This window comes from Triticum dicoccoides, chromosome 2A (assembly GCF_002162155.2).
Source record: "Triticum dicoccoides isolate Atlit2015 ecotype Zavitan chromosome 2A, WEW_v2.0, whole genome shotgun sequence".
In the NCBI taxonomy this organism is placed as follows: Eukaryota; Viridiplantae; Streptophyta; class Magnoliopsida; order Poales; family Poaceae; genus Triticum; species Triticum dicoccoides.
Window position 1 is genome coordinate 733611437 of NC_041382.1, and position 11368 is coordinate 733622804.

The following is an 11368-nucleotide window of genomic DNA, read 5'->3' on the forward strand; positions in this document are numbered from 1 at the left end:
AAAAGAAAAAAGGAAAACAGATCCAGAAACTTTTCCATGAACTACTCTTCAATCAGGCGAAGAATGCCAAGGTGGCTTCTTAACGACCAAAATTCAACCTAGAAGCAAAAAATCAATGTAGCATTAATAGTGACATTTATTAAAAGTGGATATAAGAAATGGTGTGTAACGATAAAGAACTTCTTCAGGACTGCGCGGAGTCCAAGGTTTGCCGGGTGCGTCGTTCGCGAACAAAGTTGCCCATGTTTTTGGCTAAGGAAGGATGTGTGAATAAGCTTTGTAAAACATGGTTCTATGTTCCGCCCGTGTGTGTTATTACGCTGGTAGGCTCGAATCAGTGGAGACTGGTTAATAAATCACAGCGATTGCAACTCAAAGAAAAAATTATACCTAATGACAAATGAAGCAGGTTTTGCAAGATTTCTTGCCCGTTGTAACGCACGGACATTTGTACTAGTGTCTCCTTATAATAATAAATCACGAATTGACTTTGTTGGGTTCATTGTCACAATACACTTTCTTCTCATGTCATAATACGCTTTTACGATTTGTATAGACAAAATCATAATATAAAGGAGGAGATACTAATAGCATGTTCATCTGTCCGTTTCATGGTTCATTTTTGGTTTGGTTTCATGGTTCGGTCCGTGATAAAAATTTACGTACGTCTCTCACACATACGCATCGCAAGCTTCTCATCCGATTCACACACGCACGCCGTTTTGCTAGCGTGGCTATTTTTTATTTTGTAGGCCCAAATCGTCTCAATCTCATATCAGCCCATGGACCAAGACTGGTGGGCCTTAAAATGATATCCGCTCATCCTCTCGCTCACGTCTATCTCTCCTTAAGCGAATCAACCTGTGGTCGAGTTGGTTAGGTGGACAGTGGTATCCCCAACCCATCAGAGTTGAAATCCCGGTGATCGCATTATTCCTGGATTTATTTCAGGATTTCCGGCGATGCGCTTTCAGTGGGAGGAGATGTTCCCGTCGACGACGAGGCGCCTACGGTGACTTCGTAAATCTCAAGATGATATGCCGGCTCAGTCTCTTGAAGGTGCTCATAGGGGTAGGGTATGCGTGTGTGCGTTTATAGGGGTGAGTGTATGCGCGTGTATATGAGCGCTTGTGTCTGTACTGATGCTCAAAAAAAAATCTATCTCTCCTTAAAAAAAAGGGAAACGTTTGCGATCGGTCAGCCGGCCGAAACTGGGCCGGTCGCCTCCTCGCACAACGCACGCCCACAAGGACCCACGTGACCGCTTGCCCACCGCTATCCACAGGAACCTTATCCCTTCCCCGCCCCCCACTTGAGACATGTCCAGTTCCTCCCTTGCCGCCGTTCTCTCTCCCTCTCTCTCTCTGTGAATCCTTGAAATCCCAGCGCCGGTGGGTTGAGCAGCGCCGGAGCCGATGCGAGTGGGGGAGTTGCGTCCATGGATGTTCTCCATCCCCTTCTCTCTCTAGCAGCCACAGATGGACTCCTTCCCCTTCTCTCCCCAGCAGCCATGGATGCACTCCATCCCCTTCTCTCTCCAGCAGCCATGGATGAACTCCATCACCTTCGTCACCCATTCTTAACCATCTTTTTTTCCCTGCAGTTGTTGAAGAAGCTGCAACCGGCCATGAAAAAAGTTGCATCCACACTCCGAGGTGCTGGAACCGGCTAGGAAAAAAGCTACGACAACCTTAACCTGAGGTGCTGGAATCGGCATTTTCTTTTGCTGGAACCGCACTTGTTTTTGCTGAAACCATATATTCTTTTTGCTTCAAGAACACTACTCTAGTTTTTTTGCTGAGATTTTTTTGCTTCAATCATATTAATTTTTGCTGGAACCGTCCTTTTTTTTTGCTTCAATCTGACCATGGTAATTCTGCTCTTGAGATTTTTTGTTGGAACCTGCTAAATTTTTGCTACTACGGCGACGGCAACAGGGAAGCATTTGTGTGTTTTGCTGGAACCGGTGTTTTGTTTTGCTACCACCGATGGATTTTTTTGCTACTATCAGCAATGGAAAAAGCTACCACCGACGGAGATTTTTGCTACAATCGGCGTTTGTGACCGGCGGCGGCTACATCCGACGACCGAGGAAGGATACAACCCACAAACAAAATTGCTACAACCGGCAAACAAAAAAGCTACGACGTGCGGCGAGCTGGGATGGTCACCACGGAGAGCTGCAATGGTCGCCATGCCGTTTGAGGCCATGGTCGCAGCTGCGCCGAGCTGGAACCAAGGCTGCGTTTTTGCTGCATATGCAACTTGGGGCTCCTTTTGCTACAAACAGTGGATTTGCCCCGATTTGCTGCATCGGCGACGACGAGCCGGCAACGACGAGACGGTTGGCGGGGGCGACGGTGCTCGGAGAGCGGGCACAATGGGCGGCGCCCTCTGCTGGAGCCCACACAAATTTGGCGCGCGTCGACGGATGAGGCAACGCTGTGTGAAGGATTGGTTGCGGGGAATTGACAGCGTTGACTGAGTCAAGAGAAGAAAGGGCCAGATCTAACAGCCACGCTGTCTTGCATCGAACGGTAGGTAGCAGACCGGCCGAAACTTTGGCCGGTGCGCCGGCGCAGAGTAGTCGCCTAAAAAAAATCTATAAAGAAAATTTTGTCTCCCCGTGCGATCTTCTCCACGAGCAAAGTGCCCCACCGGGGCCGACTCGATCTCCTCTCCCGTCGACCCCGACACAAACTCCTATTCCGATTTGAGCACACGCCCATGGGATGACCGGCAGGGACTCCTTTTCCCGTTTCATAGGCCGACGGGGGCATGTATAAATCAAACCCCTGCTCGTTTGCTTCCCGTGCTTAACGCTGCTTGAATCTTGTCGTGGCGGCCGTGCTCAACATTGATGTGTCACCGTTCTTCCAACCTTACTGGAATCTTGCCGTTCTGACCTTGCAATATCTTCGTAGTGAGGGCTACACCAAGTAGATATGTATACGCAGTTGTACGCAAGATTTGGGTCTCTGTTCTCTGCGCCGCCGCCGTCTTCTACGGCCGGAGCAGCGTTGCCATCCGCAATCCCGCATCTATCCTCCAACGGCTGGAGCCGCACCACCGCCTTCCATCCCCACGCTCCACACTGCCGATCTCGGCTCCATTATCGCTCGTGCCTGCCTTTCACTCGTACAACGCCGCAGCATTGATGGCTTCAGAGACCACGGCACCCGCCGGCTGAGACGCGGGCATGCTTGGCGCTGGTTGGAAGGGGACCGGCAAGGACGTTCTGGTCCTCCTGGCTGAGCTCCTTCACGGCACCCGCAGTCTGACCGATGCTTACTTGGCCGTCGGCTGGAAGGGGACGCACGGACGTCCTAATCCTCTAGGCCAATCTCCTACATGGCGCCTGTGCTGCGACCCAGGCCTGCTTGGCGCTGTATGGGGGGACTCTGATGGGTGAGGAACTAAGGACAAAGGGAGCTCGATAGACAAGGAATGATGGATCTGTGAGAAGAAGGGAGCTCCATTATAAAGAAAACAAAACTGAGAGATAAAAGGATTATGGGTTATTCTGATGGTTGTTGGTAGTAGCAGGGATGGTGAAAATAAATCTGCGCCATGTCCTTTTGAGGGATGCATGAAGGAGCTGAAAACCCCGTTCAAAAACGAAAGGAACTGAAAACTCCAGCCCGGCCCATCTGTGTGCGAGAGAGCAAAACCAAGTTTAGCAGACGATGAGCAGGTGAGTGTAAGATGTTGCAACACAAGATTGAAATCTGGTATTCAATCAGTCTTGTATCACGATTGCTTCAGTGGGCAGTTTAAATTACAATCTACTTTTATTCGGATTTTTCTTTTACTGAAGTTGCCCACTATTTGTTACGTGAGGATCAACAAAGTTAGATCTTTGTGGGCATAGTGAATTTCCTTTTTGCTTGCATGAGTTACACTTACACTTAATTAGTATGGTCAGATTAGGTAAACTGCACATAGTGATTTTATATGCTCTGACAGAGAACTTTTAAGTGGGTCAAATTATCAGTTAAGTTAATCTATTTTAGAGATGAACATAATAGCACATGTACCTCTAATTTAAACATGTTATGTCCGTTTATTTTCATCTACTGTGAAAGAGACAAAGATACAAGAAGATGATCTGTTGACATATGGACTTCAAAATCTTCGGTTCAAACATCAAGAGTGGACAGGATACATTATCTCGTCAGCTCAGGAACATTATACTCACCCGCTCCAAGGTCGTCAAGAATGCAGGGAAAAAAGATGACGAAGGTACTGGTCATGACCCCCGTCGTGTGCGGCCACCATGGTGACAGTACACGACCGGGATTCACGACGGGGCTGAGGTGGATCCATGGCAAGATCTTAAGCAATTGTGCATCTCATGTCATGTCGATGTACGCGATGCAGAGCGGGAAGGGTGTCAACAGCGACACGGTGAGGAGCTAAAAACATACATAATCCTTTCATGTTTTCTTCCTCGTTAGTTTTCATGGCGGTTATGTTCTAATAGTGTAACCCTGTTGTAACGTACGGGCAATTTTTCTTACAATTTTTCTAGTCTCTCCCTAATAATAAAGTACGGATTGACTTTGTCGGGTTTACCGTCACAATACGCTTTTTTCCATAAATTTACGCTTTCAGTTTTTTCCATCTATATTATTTTCTACATCCGATGTGGTACTATTCATATGATCATTGCACAAACTCCCCTGAAGTTTTGAACAATTAACTCGCGCTCCAGATTTTTACTTCCTCCGTGCCCCCAATCCCAGATCTTTCTTGTTGCCTTTGATTTCGAAAAATAAAAAATCAGGAAAGTATACGTGGACCTGTAAAATCGAACTCAAGGCCTTCACTTCGGAGCCCATGGGTGCAACCAATTAAACTAGCATATGTTGGTGTTTGTGGCGGGCCGTTTGTACTAATGAAATAGTCCTGCCGCTGAGCTGCATCTCTGGGCTTGAAAAATTGCACCGCTCGGCCTACCCAAATAGAGTGCTAGGCCTTTGCTGGGCCGCAAGCTGCGTGGGAAAAATAGATAGCGCTGGGAGTGACCGAAGTCAGGTGAGCATCCACATCGTTCGTTTAGATCAATTCATAGCCCTTTATATACTAGAAATTCTCCTGTATGATCAGCAAGTTGCCTAAGAAAGGTTAACGTGGGAGCAAGCTTCTAAGAGGCCGGGTTGTCTTGAGCGGAAAGGTGCCCGTGAACGCTGCATTCCTGGGATTCTGGCTTAACTGAAAGCAGCAATGTGGAACACTAAATTGAACGACCGCAAAAAAAACTCCAAACTAAAGTGGGGATTGTGGGAGATTTGATTGCTGAAATTCAAGAGTCTGGGAAAATGAGCGCAAAACAAAAACGAAACCTACTTAAACAAGATTGTGGAAAATTAATCATTGCGCCGTGTTATTTTATTTAAATTTCTGTTACTAATCTTATTTTAAACGGAAAATCGAGCGTGTTAATTGAACATCACCTTTTTTTCCAAAACTTAATTGAACAGTTCTGAGGTGAGGGAATTAACAAAAAATTGTGAGTTCCACAAGTTTTTCCATCCATTCTTCATTCTAGCTATTTTTCTTTTTGTTCTTTTACTGAAACTCTGGTGGACATGCTGGTAATAACATTATTTTTATAATATATCACTACAAATGCGAATAATACCCGCTACTCGAGGAAAGAGGAATAGGACAAAATATGAAGTGAACTATATGTTTTAGAATTACGTTCCCTTGTATCTATATTCATACAAAATTTGTTAGAGTTGGATAGAAGAATTGGCGCGCCGAGCAGATTTGTAAAATGAGCCGCATTTTACAATTCTCATTAAATTTGAATCCAGGTTAAAATTTTCTTCCGTTGCAACGCACGGACATTTACCTGGGCCTACTCCCAGTGCGCCCCACAACTGGCTGGGCCTCAGCCCATGGATCGACCTTGCTGTGGCGGATCGCCCGGCTGAAGCGGCAGCCCAAACAACCGATGCCAGGGGGCACAAAAATAATGTGCGTCCGTGAGGGATCGTGCTCCCGACCTGATGTAAACTACCGAAGGGAGCACACAACTGAGCTAGCACTCCATTATACCTTTATGAGAGATGATTTTTTCAAAGATAGTACCACCTTGCTACTTCACATTTAGACCCACCAATTTAAATACGGTTATAACTTGAAATAAATCCCGGGGCCATGCATGCACACATCACGTCGAGGAGGGATTGTAGGGTGAAGAAAAATAAATTCCTAGAATTGTGAAGGAAAATAAATTCCCAAAATTGTGGGTGCTGCAATGCATGCACATATCACGGGAAGGAAGGATGTGTATTAGGGTGAAGGAAAACAAATCTCCGGAATTGTAGGCGCTGCATGAACACATCGTGATTAAAGGAGCATCGTCGACCGACCTATTATGGTTGCCCACGCATGATACAAGAGAATTAACAGCGTGTTTGGCAAAAAATGGGAAGGGGAATGAGAGTTTAATGTAGGGAGTTGTATTGAGATTAGACATGGGATGAGTCGTTTTATTCTCAATCCTCTGTTTGGCGCATGATGAAAATTATGTGTGAAAGTTTGATGAGAAATTATATTCCCGTGTTTGGTTCGTGGAAATTGACAAGGAAATAGACAAGGGAAATTAACGTAAGTTATGATGAAGGGCTAAGATTGACTCACTAAAACAATTTCCTTCCAACTCCCACCCCCTCCCCTGTTAATAAAATGGTGAGAGTTGGAGTCTCAAGTCCCATGACTATTCCCTTATCAATTCTCAATCCCCCTAACCAAACAATAGATTTGAAGTCTCGTACCCCTTCAGTTCCCATTCCCTAGTTCTAACTACCCCCAACCAAACATGCTGTAAAGGAATACATGTTTAAAAAAATATTAAAGAACGTTGCACAATTCACTAGAGAAATAAAGGGAGGATTCTTCAGTATGATTTTTCTTCAGCAGCCCAGTTTGCTTCACCAATATCCGCTAAACAATTTGGCTCATGGAGTACCACATTCGTCTTGAATTGGTTGACAATGTGACAAAGGGAGGGGCTCGCGAAAACGGTGTGTTAAAGTGTGATGACAAAGCTCACCTAGGGATTGATCATGGTCGTCATTAATTGGTGGATGACTGACAACCATCGGCGATGGTCATGAAGAAGAGAAGTGACAACATGAATGTGCTACTACGTGCATATAATGATTTGTTTTCCCCGTTGCAACGCACGAGCGTATTTGCTAGTCTCTCCCTAATAATAAAGCACGGATTGACTCTGTGGGTTCACCGTCACAATACGCTTTCTTCTCATGTCATAATACGCTTTTACGATTTGTACCCTAATAATAAAGCACGGACTGACTCCGTGGGTTCACGGTCACAATACGCTTTCTTCTCATGTCATAATACACGTTTACGATTTGTATAGACAAAATCATAATATAAACGAGGTGGTACTAATTTAAGTGGACATCAGAGAAAAATGTTTCGTTCTTGGGCTCAGCCTGATGTTTTCATAAGTAGCCCAGGCTCAGCCGTCGTTGGAATTGCTGCCCCGCAATAGAACGCGAGGGTTTCCTCCACCGCTGTGAATCCGCGATCCCTCCGTTTCCTCCGCCGCCGCGACCCCATCCCTCCGCTCCATGGTGCCCGTCCTCACTCCACAGTCGCTGAATAGGACGAGATCGGTAGGTTCCGCCGCATCTCGCGGGATGCCCAACCCTTGTGCTCCACCTGGCACTGGCCTCCTTTCGGTTCCGTTTGTTCCCGACAGCGAGCACACACTAAATTTCCATGCCCTCTGAACGCGTGGTGGGGTTAGCATGGATGGGCTGCTCGTCGGCCATGCGGGGAGCACAGACGAGCTGCTCATCGGCGTCCATCCTGTGCAAGCAGCCCCCATCGACGACAACCGCCCAGCCTCCTTGACGGCACGCGCCTCCTGCTCCCGGAGCCCAGGCCCGGCCGCGGCCTAGGTCCTACCCGATCCTACCTCCCTGTGAGAGCTCCTCCTACCTCCGTGGAAGGCGCATGAGCTGAGCCCAGCCCGGCCATCACGCGCCCGTGGCAAAACGGCAACCTTCAGGTCGCATGACAGTTCAGTGGCATGAGCATGCTCTCCCCTGATTGATTTTGTATGGTAGATTTTGTTGTGGCGTGGGGGCAGCACCCATTGTTGGGGAACGTAGCAGAAATTCAAAATTTTCCTACGTGTCACCAAGATCTATCTATGGAGAGACCAGCAACGAGTAGAAAGAGAGTGCATCTACATACCCTTGTAGATCGCTAAGCGGAAGCGTTCAAGTGAACGGGGTTGATGGAGTCGTACTCGTCGTGATTCAAATCACCGATGATCCTAGTGCCGAACGGACGGCACCTCCGCGTTCAACACACGTACAGCCCGGTGACGTCTCCCACGCCTTGATCCAGCAAGGAGAGAGGGAGAGGTTGAGGAAGACTCCATCCAACAGCAGCACAACGGCGTGGTGGTGGTGGAGGAGCGTGGCAATCCAGCAGGGCTTCGCCAAGCACCATGGGAGAGGAGGAGTAGGGAGAGAGGTAGGGCTGTGCCAGAACTTCGTGTATAGCTCCCATGCGCCTCCCCACTATATATAGGCGTGGAGGGGCTGGTTTCTTGCCCTCCAAGTCCATTGGGGCGTTGGCCAAGGTGGGAGGAAAGAAATCTCATTATTTCCTTCCCCACCGATTGTTATCCCCCCTTATTCCTTCTAAGGGGGGATCTTGGTGCGCCTTGACCAGGGGTGTGGGGCCTTGCCCCCACTACCCACGTCCATGTGGGTCCCCCCATGCAGGTGGGCCCCACTCCGGAACCTTCTAGAACCTTCCTGGTACAATACCAAAAAATCCCGAACATTTTCCGGTGGCCAAAATAGGACTTCCCATATATAAATCTTTACCTCCGGACCATTCCGGAACTCCTCGTGACGTCCGGGATCTCATCCAGGACTCCGAACAACATTTGGTAACCACATACAAACTTCCTTTATAACCCTAGCGTCATCGAACCTTAAGTGTGTAGACCCTACGGGTTCGGGAGACATGTAGACATGACCGAGACGTTCTCCGGTCAATAACCAATAGCGGGATCTGGATACCCATGATGGCTCCCACATGTTCCACGATGATCTCATCGGATGAACCACGATGTCAAGGACTTAATCAATCCCGTATTCAATTCCCTTTGTCTATCGGTATGTTACTTGCCCGAGATTCGATCGTCGGTATCCAATACCTTGTTCAATCTCGTTACCGGCAAGTCACTTTACTCGTTCCGTAACACATCATCCCGTGATCAACTCCTTGGTCACATTGCGCATATGATGATGCCCTACCGAGTGGGCCCAGAGATACCTCTCCGTTTACACGGAGTGACAAATCCCAGTCTCGATCCGCATAAAACAATAGATACTTTCGGAGATACCTGTAGTGCACCTTTATAGTCACCCAGTTACGTTGTGACGTTTGATACACCCAAAGCACTCCTACGGTATCCAGGAGTTACACGATCTCATGGTCAAAGGAAGAGATACTTGACATTGGCAAAGCTCTAGCAAACGAACTACACGATCTTTGTGCTATGCTTAGGATTGGGTCTTGTCCATCACATCATTCTCCTAATGATGTGATCCCGTTATCAACGACATCTAATGTCCATAGCCAGGAAACCATGACTATCTGTTGATCACAACGAGCTAGTCAACTAGAGGCTCACTAGGGACATATTGTGGTCTATATATTCACACGTGTATTACGATTTCCGGATAATACAGTTATAGCATGAATAAAAGACAATTATCATGAACAAGGAAATATAATAATAATACTTTTATTATTGCCTCTAGGGCATATTTCCAACAGTCTCCCACTTGCACTAGAGTCAATAATCTAGTTCACATCGCCATGTGATTAACACTCACAGGTCACATCGCCATGTGACTAATACCCAAGAGTTTACTAGAGTCAGTAGTCTAGTTCACATCACTATGTGATTAACACTCAATGAGTTTTATGTTTGATCATGTTGCTTGTGAGAGAGGTTTTAGTCAACGGGTCTGAACCTTTCAGATCCGTGTGTGCTTTAGAAATCTCTATGTCATCTCCTAGATGCAGCTACCACGCTCTATTTGGAGCTATTCCAAAGAACTGTTCTACTTGGAGCTATTCTAAATTATTGCTCCGTTATATGTATCCGGTCTCTCTACTCAGAGCTATCCGGATAGGTGTCAAGCTTGCATCGTCGTAACCTTTACGACGAACTCTTTTACCACCTCCATAATCGAGAAAATTCCTTAGTCCACTAGTTACTAAGGGTAACTTTGACTGCTGTCCTGTGAGCCATTCTTGGATCACTCTTGTACCCCTTGACTGACTCATGGCAAGGCACACTTCAGGTGCGATACACAGCATAGCATACTGAAGAGCCTACGTCTTAAGCATAGGGGACGACCTTCGTCCTTTCTCTCTATTCTGCCGTGGTCGAGCTTTAAGTCTTAACTTCGTACCTTACAACTCGGGCAAGAACTCCTTCTTTGACTAGTCCATCTTGAACACCTTCAAGATCATGTCAAGGTATGTGCTCATTTGAAAGTATTATTAAGCATTTTGATCTATCCTTATAGATCTTGATGCTCAATGTTCAAGTAGCTTAATCCAGGATTTCCATTGAAAAACACTTTCAAAATAACCCTATATGCTTTCCAGAAATTCTACGTCATTTCTGATCAACAATATGTCAACAACATATACTCATCAGAAATTCTATAGTGCTCCCACTCACTTCTTTGGAAATACAAGTTTCTCATAAACTTTGTACAAACCCAAAATTTTTGATCATCATCAAAGCATACATTCCAACTCCGAGATGCTCACTCCAGTCCTTAGAAGGATTGCTGGAGCTTTGCATACTTATTAGCATCTTTCGGGATTGACAAAACCTTCCGGTTGTATCACATACAACCTTTCCTCATTAAAATCATCGAGGAAACAATGTTTTGACATCCTATCTGCAAGATTTCATAAATAATGCAGTAATCGCTAATATAATTCCAACAGACTCTTAGCATCGCTACGAGTGAGAAAATCTCATCGTAGTCAACTCCTTGAACTTGTCGGAAAACATCTTAACGACAAGTCGAGCTTTCTTAATGGTGGCATTTACCATCATTGTCCGTCTTCCTTTTGAAATCCATCTGTACTCATTAGCCTTACGACCATCGAGCCGTTCTGCCAAAGTCTACACTTTGTTTTCATACATGGATCCTCTCTCGGATTTTATGGCCTCAAGCCATTTATCGGAATCCGGGCCCACCATCGCTTCTCCATAGCTCGTAGGTTCATTGTTGTCTAGCAACATGACCTTCAAGACAGGATTACGTAC

At 46.4% G+C, this 11368-nt stretch overlaps 1 long non-coding RNA gene across 1 annotated transcript; it reads left to right on the plus strand.

Annotated features, from left to right (window-relative positions):
• Nucleotides 1-1300: 1300 nt before the first annotated feature.
• LOC119356764 lies at nt 1301-2625 on the plus strand. Its single transcript, XR_005172027.1, has 2 exons — nt 1301-1701; nt 1938-2625. It is a non-coding gene; the product is annotated as an uncharacterized LOC119356764 (long non-coding RNA).
• Nucleotides 2626-11368: the final 8743 nt, after the last annotated feature.